Here is a 10886-nt window from a genome sequence, read left to right as displayed (position 1 = left end):
TGCCCATACCTTTAGTGAGGTCTGTGAACATTAACTGTCGGATAACACAGTTGTGGAGAACACATAGGAAGATGGAAACTTACTTACATGACTGGTGTTGGTCATTAAGTTGTTATCATAGCGTATGTTGGGGTTTTGGTCGGAGGATGAGGAAGAACCAGGCTGTGTCACAAATAACCACATGTGGAAGGGACACTTTAATGAGACCAAAGGTGATAGTGTATAACTGGGTTTCAAATAACTTATGCTAGACCTAAAAATAGATGCTGAGACAGTGACTGTATTAACCAAACTTATGTCATCTGGTGTCGGTTATAAGTTGTACTCAATTTGTGAAAATTCATCAAATATAAATGTTTAATTTACATACTTTTGGTGTGTGTTATGCTTCAATGAAAAGTTTTAAAAATAAGTTTTTTACCTGCTACAGCTTCTTAGATCCCTATAAGTTTTGTATTAACCAAACTTATGTCATCTGGTGTTGGTTATAAGTTGTACTCAATTTGTGAAAATTCATTAAATATAAATGTTTAATTTAAAAAAAATAGTCAATTATTTTGTGTGGTGCTGTGGTTATAAATGGATAAGGCCCAGCTGGTTGGTTCTTCTGCTGGGTCAATCAGTGGCTCCTTTCAGCTGTCCAAAGGTCCAAGGTCTCTCATGTTTGCACTATGGCTTGGAGCCCTTCCACATGTCCTCTGTCTCCCTGTGTGATGTCTTGCCACTCAGTAGTCTGGCTTTGGCTTCTTTACAGCATGTTTGCCCAAGACAAAAATAAGTGGAGACTCCAGCCCCTTAAAGTCCAGTCCCGGAATGGTTCTGCCACCTCTTCTGCATCCTGATGGTCAAAGAAGGCTAGAGGACCAGTTCAGACTGAAGAATGGGAGAGACTCCACTTTCTGCTGGGCAGGATTGGCTGCCCGCAGCCAGAAACCACCTACTGAGGAAAGGGACCATGTTACATATCATAGTCCTAAGAAATGACATTTAAACAAGGACCTAGATGGAGCTCTGGCAAAGATGGATGGGAAAATGTTTCACACTCTAGACCAAGGGAACAAGAGCTATAAGGCCTTGAGATGGGAAACACATAGTCCATTGAAGGATTAAGAAAAAGACCAAAGAGTGTAAGGATACTGGAAATGTGAATAAAGCAGAATAAGCAAAAGTGTAAGTAAGCAGTTAGCAGAGACAAACAGCCCATCAGATGACCAGGAGTCTTCAAGTCACTGTTGGGCCTTCATATATTTTACTCCAGATGTGATGAGATGTTCTAGTGGTATACATAGCTTATGTATCAAAGGACTACAGTGCTGTATGGATAGTGGATTAGAGGGGGAAAGGAGAATAAGTCATGTAGGGAGACAGAGGGAGAGGGCTCCCTCAGGCACCCTGGGGAGAGCTGATGCCGGCTTAGACTGAGGCAGCAGCAAGGAAGATGCAAGAACTCAGCAGATTTGGGGTTTGGGGTTTTGAAGTTAGACCCAACAAGAACAAAGATAGATTTATGTAGATTTGAGAGAGAGGGCATAAGAAAAGCTGATTTTTGAGATTTTGAGCCAAAACAGTCAAGTTAATCATGATAACATTTACTGAAGAAGAGAAGATATAAGAGGAACAGATTTGGAGTCAGGAGCAGAGAAAGAGTTCTATTTCAGATATTTAAATTCAAGAGAAAAATCAAAGTAGAAACTTTAATTAAGTAATGTACTGAGGTCTGAATGTCTGTGTGTCATGAAAATCCCTCTGTTCAAACCTATTCCCCAGAGCAATGGCACTACGAGAAAGGAAGTCATGAGGGTGGAGCCACTGCGAATGGGATTAGTGCCTTTATCAAGGAGGCCTTGAGAAGCTTGTTTGCCTCTTCTAAAGCATGAAGACCCAGCACAAAGATGACAGCTCTGAACCAGGAAGCAGCCCTTACTGTACGCAGCATCTGCTGGGCCCTCGTCTTGGACGTCCAGCCTCCAGAATGGTGAGCGATAAACTTCTGTTGTTCATAAACTACCTCACTTAGGGCATGCTTTTACAGCAGCCAAAGTGAACAAATGTCGGTGGCTATATGAGGCTGGAGTTCAGGGGGGAGGGCAAACTGAGGATGTGAAGTCAGGCGGGGCCAATGTGCAACTGATGCTCAAAATCATGAGACTGAATGGAGCCGAGGGCTCTCAACTTTTTCTTGTTTTCTTTCTGTCTTTTTTTTTTTTTTTTCTGTCTTTTGTGTGTGTGTGTGTGTGTGCTGGGAATTGAACTCAGGACCTTGCTCTTGCCAGGCAGGCGCTTGTGCTGCTGACCTGCTTTTGACTTTTAGAGATCACAGAGAGGAGACAAGAAAGATGGGACCAGTGAAGAAGAGGGAGGAGGACAAGGAGGAGGGATAAACAGTGCCATCTGGGAGGCCAAGGAAAGAGGATCCTCAAGGGAGAAGTGATGCTCACCCAAGGGGCGACATCACGAGTAAGGCGAGATTCCTGTCCTTGGCTTTGGCCAGCAGGGAACTCTAGGGAAACTGACAGGCTTGATGGAGCTGTGATGAAAGAGACATCACTGAGAAAGTAAAGGCAGAGATTGCAGGCAGCTCTTCCCAGGATTTTTACTTAAGAGAGTTAGAGAGAAATGGGCTAGAAAGGGGTACAAATAAAAGAAGCTTAAGTTTTACATTTTTAAATGGCCAGTTTAGAATACATTTCACAAATGAAGGAAATTATACCACTGGGAAGGAGAAATTGATTTTGCAGGAGAGAAGTCTTACAAAACCAAGTTTTTGAGTAGAGAAGAGGCTGGGACCCAGCGTCTGGCAGGACAGGCAGGGCTTGGGACAAAAGTGATGTCGCATGGTGCTGAGACAAACAGTGTGCCCAATGTGAAGGTCAACCATAGAAAGTTCTTCTCTAGCTGTTTTAGTTTTTTATCAATGAAAGGAAAAACAAAGCCCACCGCGAAGAGGTGGAGTGGGTAGAGGTATTAAAGAGGGAAGGAAGTAGGATTCTGGGCCCACATGAGGTATGTGCTCATCAATTAGTAAACTTAAAGTAAGATATAGTTGAGTATATAGTCTTCTTCTAGCAACACATACCTTCTGAAATTCACGTACAGAGAAAACGAGGGATTGATTTTACACGAGGGTGTGTTTTCTCCCTTGGATAAGTAAGAGGGAGGGATTAGATGTATGTTTTCAAAAACGTTTGAAGAGTTTAAAAAGTCTAACACACATGTGCATAATGGATCCTCTGTAGCAGACACCAGCCTAAGCACTTCATCATTAACCCATTTAATATTTATATCAACATATGTTATAGATCCTGTTGAACCCCCATTTCCACAGGGATGCAAATGAGTCATTACAATGTCAAATAACTTGTGGAAAGCATAGAGCTAGCAAGGGAGTGAGCCAGGACTTGAACAGGCCGACCTGTCTCAAAACCCAGGCTGCTGACCCTATATGACTCCCCAAGGGCTTTGTACAAGGAAAATAGTGATGACCAAGGAAACAAGGTGGGTAAGGAGAGAAGCAGAAACACAAGGGCAGCGACAGGCAGCAAAGAGCTTGCAGGGCCCATGGAACTGAAGGTTTTGTCAGAGGCTCGAATAACAAGAGGGATGAATTGCGAGGAAACAAAAGGAATCATGAGAGAAGGCATTTGGGCAATGGGCTGCTAAATGACAGATGTGAAGGGGTGGGAGTTCATGATAATGTCAAAGTCTAGGCTATGATTTTAGGAGTGGGTGTTGGGATGAGGTGAGAGAAAAGGTCACAGGAAGATAGCACTGAGAGGACAGAGGGAAAATATAACAAACTGGTGCTGGCTCTTCATTGTGAAGGAGCACATCACAGTGGTTGCTGGTGGGCAAGCACGAGGGGAAAGCAGTGGGTGGGGTGCTTTCAAGGAGCTGGGAGGCCTGCTGCAGGGGCAGGCAGAGGGGATGAGGCAGAGGGGTAGACAGAAGCAATGATGTGCAAAGAGGAGAAGGAGGAGGAGGAGGAGGAGGGGAAGGAGAAGGGGAAGGGGGAAGAGGAGGGAGAGGGGGAGGGGAGGGAGAAGGGGGGGAGGAGGAGGACACTCCTGATCATTCGAGCTCTCGTTTTGTGCATGGATCAACCCATTATGGATTCGTAGTTTATTGAGTTTGTGGAAGGGACTTTGCTTAAAAAAAAAAAAAAAAAAAAAAAAGCTCTTCCTGCTTCCTGGTCACCATGCAGTGAGCGGCTGTGCTCCACTGCGCCCTTCGTGCCATGGCATTCTGCTACTATGGGCCCAAGACGCGGGGCTCCAGAGACCATGCTCCGAAGCCTCTGAGACCACGACCCAGAAGAAACCCTTCTTCCTGTAAGCTGATCTCACAGGTATTTTGTACAGCAAAGGAAAGCTGGGTAACATGAACACCTTAGAGTTTTTCCTAGCTGTAAAAGGCATGCAAATGTTGCAACTGTTGAATTACTCTTGTTAAATTTTTAAAAATCTTTTGTTTGACTTTCCATCTGTTAAGGTGTCATTCGTTGTACAGTTAAAGGATAAAGTTCAGATGAACTAAAGGGTGTTCTCTGGTGGAGGGGATTTATATCAAAAGGCAGTCTAAGAAGACCACAGAACTGATAAGCACGTGGCCCCTTTAGCCCTGCTGGGAAAGGAGTCTCACACACACCAGCCCTCTGGGCAAGTTAGCTTTCACTTCAGCTTTGTGGTTAGTCTAAAGATTGTCTCAAAAGTGCATTTTTATGTTAACCCCACATGCACTATTAGAAGTTTAAAATGTAAGTACTTCATACATCATTATTTGTAGTATGAGGGAAATCATATGCACTCACTCCTTTTCTTGTCTAAACTGTGAATTATCTGCTTCTTGGGATATTGCCCACCTTCTCCCCCAAAGCCATTTGGTAGTGATTTTCCAGGGTCAACTGCAACAGCTTCCTCTCTGCTCTGGAAATCAGGTCCCTGTGCAAGACAATAATAAATATTTTTTGTAACCATTAGATAAATTAGGTCAACTTTTCCCCCTTTATCAATTTACCAATAAAGGGAAAAAAATTTCCCTCCTGTGCTGCACTAAGTCACGAATGTCTGCATCAATCAGACCTCTCCAAGCCCCAACCCCCCACCTCTACTTCCCTGAAGTTAAGGAAGTATAGCCTGAATTTCTTCAGCAATCTTTCTACAGTAGGAAATAATCAAAATGGGCTACTGCTCACATTGTGTGCTTCATATAAAAATACAAAGTGCTACCTTTTAAAAATTAAAAAACCCTATAAAATCCCTTCCAAAGTTCAATCTGAGTTTAGAAAATTCATTACAATGAAAAGGAAAGAATTTTTTTTTTTTTTATTGCTGATAGTTAGTGGCATTGATGGATCATGGCAGAGCCATCCGCAATATGGCCAAATAATTCGCTGGAGAGGATTTTATATAGCTACAGCTAAAATTCAATGAACTGATTCAGAAGACTCAGTATAAAATATAACAGTGACTTCAAGCGCCAAATCAATTTGGGGGTTTGAAGGGAAGGGGAGAGCCTTTGCTCCCTCCCCCTCGTGGACTCGACTTTAACTGGAACAGTAAATTGCAGGCCTAGGAGTGACAGGCAGGAGGTTCCAGCGGGTGATTTAGGGGACCTACCTAGAAAAATCAGCAAGTGGTTGCCAACACTGGTGCTTAGAGAAGCAGGTGACTATGAAGAATGTCCTCAAGATAAAGCTCAAAGGGTACAATACACAGAGCAAGTTAGGGATACTTGATTCAGTGACAAAAGCTCTAGGCTTGTGACTCTGATCAATTCTTTGTCTATTTTTTACCTCAATTTCCTCACTTGTGAAATGAAAAAGTGAGGCCAAAATAATGGTTTTCATGGCTTGGGGTTGTTTGGTCTTTTTCTCCATAGGACAATTGGTGAATTTATCTAATGGTGCTAGACATTCATTTTGCCCTCCCAGACCAGCTCCCTACCTTCTTAGCATGCCCAGTTCCCTAACATCTAAAGAACTTGTCAGCTTCCCTTCCCTGGCTTCCGCCTAGGCACAGCCTGAAAGTGCCACCAGGGCATGGAAGGATGGGAGCGGGCATCAGTCCACAACACCCCCTGTGGCTGGCAGTGGCTGTGTTCCTGCCTACAGAGCCTCTCCTTCCTCCCCCTCCCTCTGGGTTCACCCTCCACTCCACACATGGGTGGCAGATGCTGTTGGTCTCCATGGCGTCACTACCCTTTTATCCCACCTACACCTGTGAATTACCTCTTCATTCAACTCCCCCGGCCACCTCATGGAAATGGGACATCTTTGTGCCGTGACAGATGCTCTCAGGAGCTTTGCAAGGCAAACAATGAAAGAGCTTCTCATCTTGTACCCAGCAGGTGCTGCCGCCTGCACACTGTGCCACGCCCTCCCCCATATGCCCATGAGGACTCATCTCGTGCACGAAGAAACTCCTTAGAAGTTTCAAAATCATCCTCATAGGGTGGCAAGGGACTCCCATCATCCAAGGTGATCAAAACAACTGAGCTCCTACAATCATTTATTTCCCTGTCCAGCTAACATCAACAGAGCACCTCCCGGGACGTGCTAGGTCCAATGCTAGTATTACAGGGTTTGAGGTGCACAAGTTTCTTTCTGGAGGTGCTTTCTAGCTTTTTTCTGTCCAGATCAAAGAATTGGTCAAGAAAGTCACAAAGAATAGCAAGGTTTTATTAAAGATGGGAAAAGGAAAAAGCTCTAGAGAGCTAGTTTGGGCCAAAAAAAGTGGGAAAAAAGTATACCCTACAACGTGAGAGTGGACCACTGCAAGAGCAAACACAGCGGCTAAAGCCCAATGTGAAGAGTATTTCTTTATCAGCCTCTCCTCAGGATATCAGGTCTGGCTCCAGCCTAAGAGAAACCTGCTCAGGTTCTCATGAGGAGTCCATGTACAGGCATTGGGATCAGCTCCTCACACCGGGCCTGGGGTTGTAATTAATAGGTCATGCCTGCTTCTCCAGCCAGCTTTGCCACATCTAACCCTCCTGCCTCACTGGTCCCAAGGCTGAGGGGTAGGCAGAAGCGATTCCTGGTTCCTGGTGCTCATACACACCCCACAAATGCACAGCTAAGCACTAAGACCTAGGGCCTGGCACAAGGGGCCCTGAGACTGCTCCCACCCTGGCTTAGCTGAAGTCAGGACAGAGACACCACAGCTCTGTCACCTGCTGGGGTGGACCATGGCCACTCCACCTCCCAGCAAGAACAGGAGGCTGTGGCGTTAAGAACACACACACACACACACACACACACACACACACACTCACACACCTCCTTATGAGGAAAGGGGCAGCAGGCATAGGGATGAGAAAAATGGCACCTATCTGAGCCTACTTTCTGTTGCTAACCCAGAATACCTGAGGTTGCATAATTGATGAAGAAAAGAGGTTTATTTTGTCATGGTTATACAGGCTGGGATTGGGAGGCCATACTTGGGGTGGAGCTGACACTGCTTCAATTTAGGGCAGAAAGTGATATGTAAGTGAGTGTCTGAGCAGAGATAAAGGGGTGGACTTCCTCCGTAGCTAAGCCAATCCCAAAAGAAAAGCGTTGTCCATGCCTGGACGCTCCACCCCCATGAGCAAACACCACCCCGCGGGCCCCCTCCTCACACGGCCTATAGAGGGTCTGAGGCTGCAGGGGTGCGTTCTGAGGCACCCTCAGCAGGGCCCTCCCCTAGCATGAGGCCGGTGCTCGGCAGAAAGCAGCGGGGCCACCTGCACGAAGTGCTGCAAACTGCTTCCGGGTGGTGACCACCGCGTGGGCGGGCCTCGCGGGGCCCGTTCTGTTCCAGCAAGGGGCAGATCCTGAGGGCACCCCCATCGCTCAGACCTGCCCACTCCGAGGAGGGTGCACAGCAAGCCCACTCACTTTTGGAAGCTGTTAAACTTGAGGGTGGACAGCATGGCCCTCAGCATTGTGCTCTCTGGCATGAGGAGCTGATTTTCAGCACCAGTACGCCGCTGTGAGTCATAGAAAGACAGAATAATGCAACTTCAAAAGAGCAGAGCCCCAGAGGAAGGGTATTATTAATGGGGAAAATTTTTAAAGTCAGATTAAACAGCCTCAAGTCTAGTGGAAAATGCCAAGAAATGGGAACAAAATTAGCATTATTATAACTTTTCGTGGTAACTTACTCTGGGTTTTTAATGGTGTATTAAAAAAGAGAGAAAAGGAGGGAAATTCTAGCTGATAACAATTTATCCCACCAAATACATTCCTCACCCCCAATACACCTGTGATAGCGGCTGTATTTGTAGTGTTTTATTTTCATATCTGATCCATGGCCATTTACACCTCGCAGCGTTATTGGAGAAAGCAATTTTTACTGTGTGAAATAGTAAATATTAGAGTCCTCGGAGGACTTTCAGGAAAAAGTTCCATTTAGGGCCAAGAATTATGATTATTAATTTGCATCTTAATACTTCACAAAGGCCCCCACTCCAGATGCAGCCTACGTCTTCGCAGACAGTGAAGCTGCATATAAATATCCCGCCTCGAGTCTCAGAGGACAAGACAACTCTGTGCACGGTGAGACCTGCCTTCTCCTCCACTTTCTCATTCCCATTTGCCTTGAGCCCTGCTACCTGGACTTGGTTAGACTGCGCCCCATCTGTGACACCAGACAGCGTTGATGCTCCATATCCTGGCCTGAAAGTGTGATAGAGGGCACATGAGCGTGTGTTCCCCTAAGCATGTTCATACTCTAATACTAACTGCTGGACCCTGTAGTTTTGAAGTTTAGAAATTACTATTTTTAAATATTTTTTATTGTGGTGAAAACAAATCTTATTTTTTTTAATGTATTTAGTACAGGGTCTTCAGGGTCTCACTACACAGATCAGACTTGTAGTGATCCTTCCTGTTTTTCAGCCTCCCAGGTGCTGGGATTACAAGTGTGCACCACCACCACCCAGTCTCAATCACTGTCTCAGCATACCCGGGGGCACAGCTGGCAAGGCAGGCTAGGGATTGAACACCCTGCCCCTGCATCTGCCTAAGCAGGCACTTTAATCCACTGACCTACTGGCTGGCCTTGAAAACAAATCTGATATAAAATACATTTGCCAGTTTAATCCTTTTATTTATTTATTTATTTTTTGATGCTGCAGATTGAAACCAGAGCCTTTGTATTACTATAATCCCAGTCTCTTTAACTTTTGATTTTGAGACATTATCTCACTAAATTGTTTAGGCTGAGTTCAAACGTGCATGCACCTGCCTTAGCCACCCGGGGGGCTCAGATTACAGGCGTGTGCCCCCCACTCCCAGCCATCTCCCCCATGCTCAAGTGCATGCTTTGCGGTATTAAGCACGTCCACAGTGTTGCCACCTCCATCCGTCCCTAGATTCTTGTTTTGTAAAACTCTGCACCTTCCGCATAATACATCGTCTCTCCCTCTCCTGCCAGCCTCTGGTACCACAGTCCTTCCTGACTCCCCACCGGTTGGGCGTAGGACCACTGCGCTGGCTCTCTGGGCTAGGTACGCTTTTGTGATGTTTTTGTGTGTTACATTTTTGTGATAATCAGGCTGAGGATTTTCAGTCTTTTTGAGGGAAACTAATCTTTATTTACTCATTCATTCATTCATTCATTCATTCGTTGAGATGGGTCCTCACTAAGTTGCTAAATTACACAGGCTAGATTCAAACTTGCAATCCTCCTGCCTCAGTCTCACAGAGTTTTGGATTGCAGGTGAGTTCTACCTTGCCCAGCTTCCTCTGAAATCGTAAGTTCTGTTTTTAAATGATTTCTCTTTTCTTGAAATTTATTACAAACAGATAAGAGATGCCAGGCCCAGAATGCATTCCTGCCTCTTCTGCCAAATGTCCTACACATTACTTGAGAGTGCTGCCTGCTGCAGAGTCCTAGGGAACACACAGAAGCCACAGCAGCATGAGAGTGACGCATCAGACATCACCTTAGGGACAGAGGACAAACAAGTTCCTGCATCCTTAACCTGTTATGCATTACAAGCATGATTTGTATTTTCTTCAGGGACTTAAAGGTGGCTTTTGACACATAGCAGGGACTCTTCACACAGGCCTACGGAAGCCCCGGGAGGAAACCAGCACAGAGCACACCTGGACCTTGGTATGGCATGACTTTGGATCCTGTCCCCTCTCAGCTCTGCATTCAGGCAAGCTGGTCATTTAGACACTGTCTGTCTAAAAGCTGACAAGACAAAGCTGATTAGCTTCAATTAACATCACTTATCTCACCTGCCATCAAGGCTGAAGACACCAAGGATATTTGGCCCTTTGTGGAAGTTTCCTTGGTCTGACTCAATAGTCACCTTGGGTTCCAGCCCAGCCTCTCAAGACTGAAAGTGCTCTATGCAGAACAATGAACTCCTGGAGAGAAAATCATCCCCTTAAATGATAAGGACCCTCAGTCCCCCACCCCCAGCCAATCTATAAAGCCCAGCCTCTTCTGAACCTCAACATCAGAGTTGCACCTCCCGCTGCTTAAGCAGGAGTCCTTTGTCTATTTTCCCCTAGATTTTTAATGCTGCTTAGTAAATCTTCACACTGATGCATCCTGAAACTCCCTTCCCATGATGAGAGGCAAAAACTTACCTGACAGAGTGAATTGAGGGCCCCATATCCTTTTTGGGGTCCTCCTCCTACCCTATCTGGCTAATAAAGCAATGCAAGTATCCATCAACAGATGAATGGACAAGCATCCGTACACTGGAAGGTTGCTCTGACTCAGCAAAGGAGCAAATTCCGACACATGCTATATCACGGGTGAACTTGGAGGGCAGCAGGTGAAATGAATCAGACCAATCACAAAAAGCCAAATAGCATGCAGGTCTGGGGTAGGGTAGAAGAACAAAATAAAATTAGATAGCAAGGAGACGAGACAAACCATAATGTT

This window comes from Octodon degus, unplaced genomic scaffold (genome assembly GCF_000260255.1).
Source record: "Octodon degus isolate 3935 unplaced genomic scaffold, OctDeg1.0 scaffold00006, whole genome shotgun sequence".
NCBI classification, from domain to species: domain Eukaryota; kingdom Metazoa; phylum Chordata; class Mammalia; order Rodentia; family Octodontidae; genus Octodon; species Octodon degus.
The sequence above is the reverse complement of the archived record's forward strand: the minus strand, read 5'-3'. Positions refer to the sequence as shown.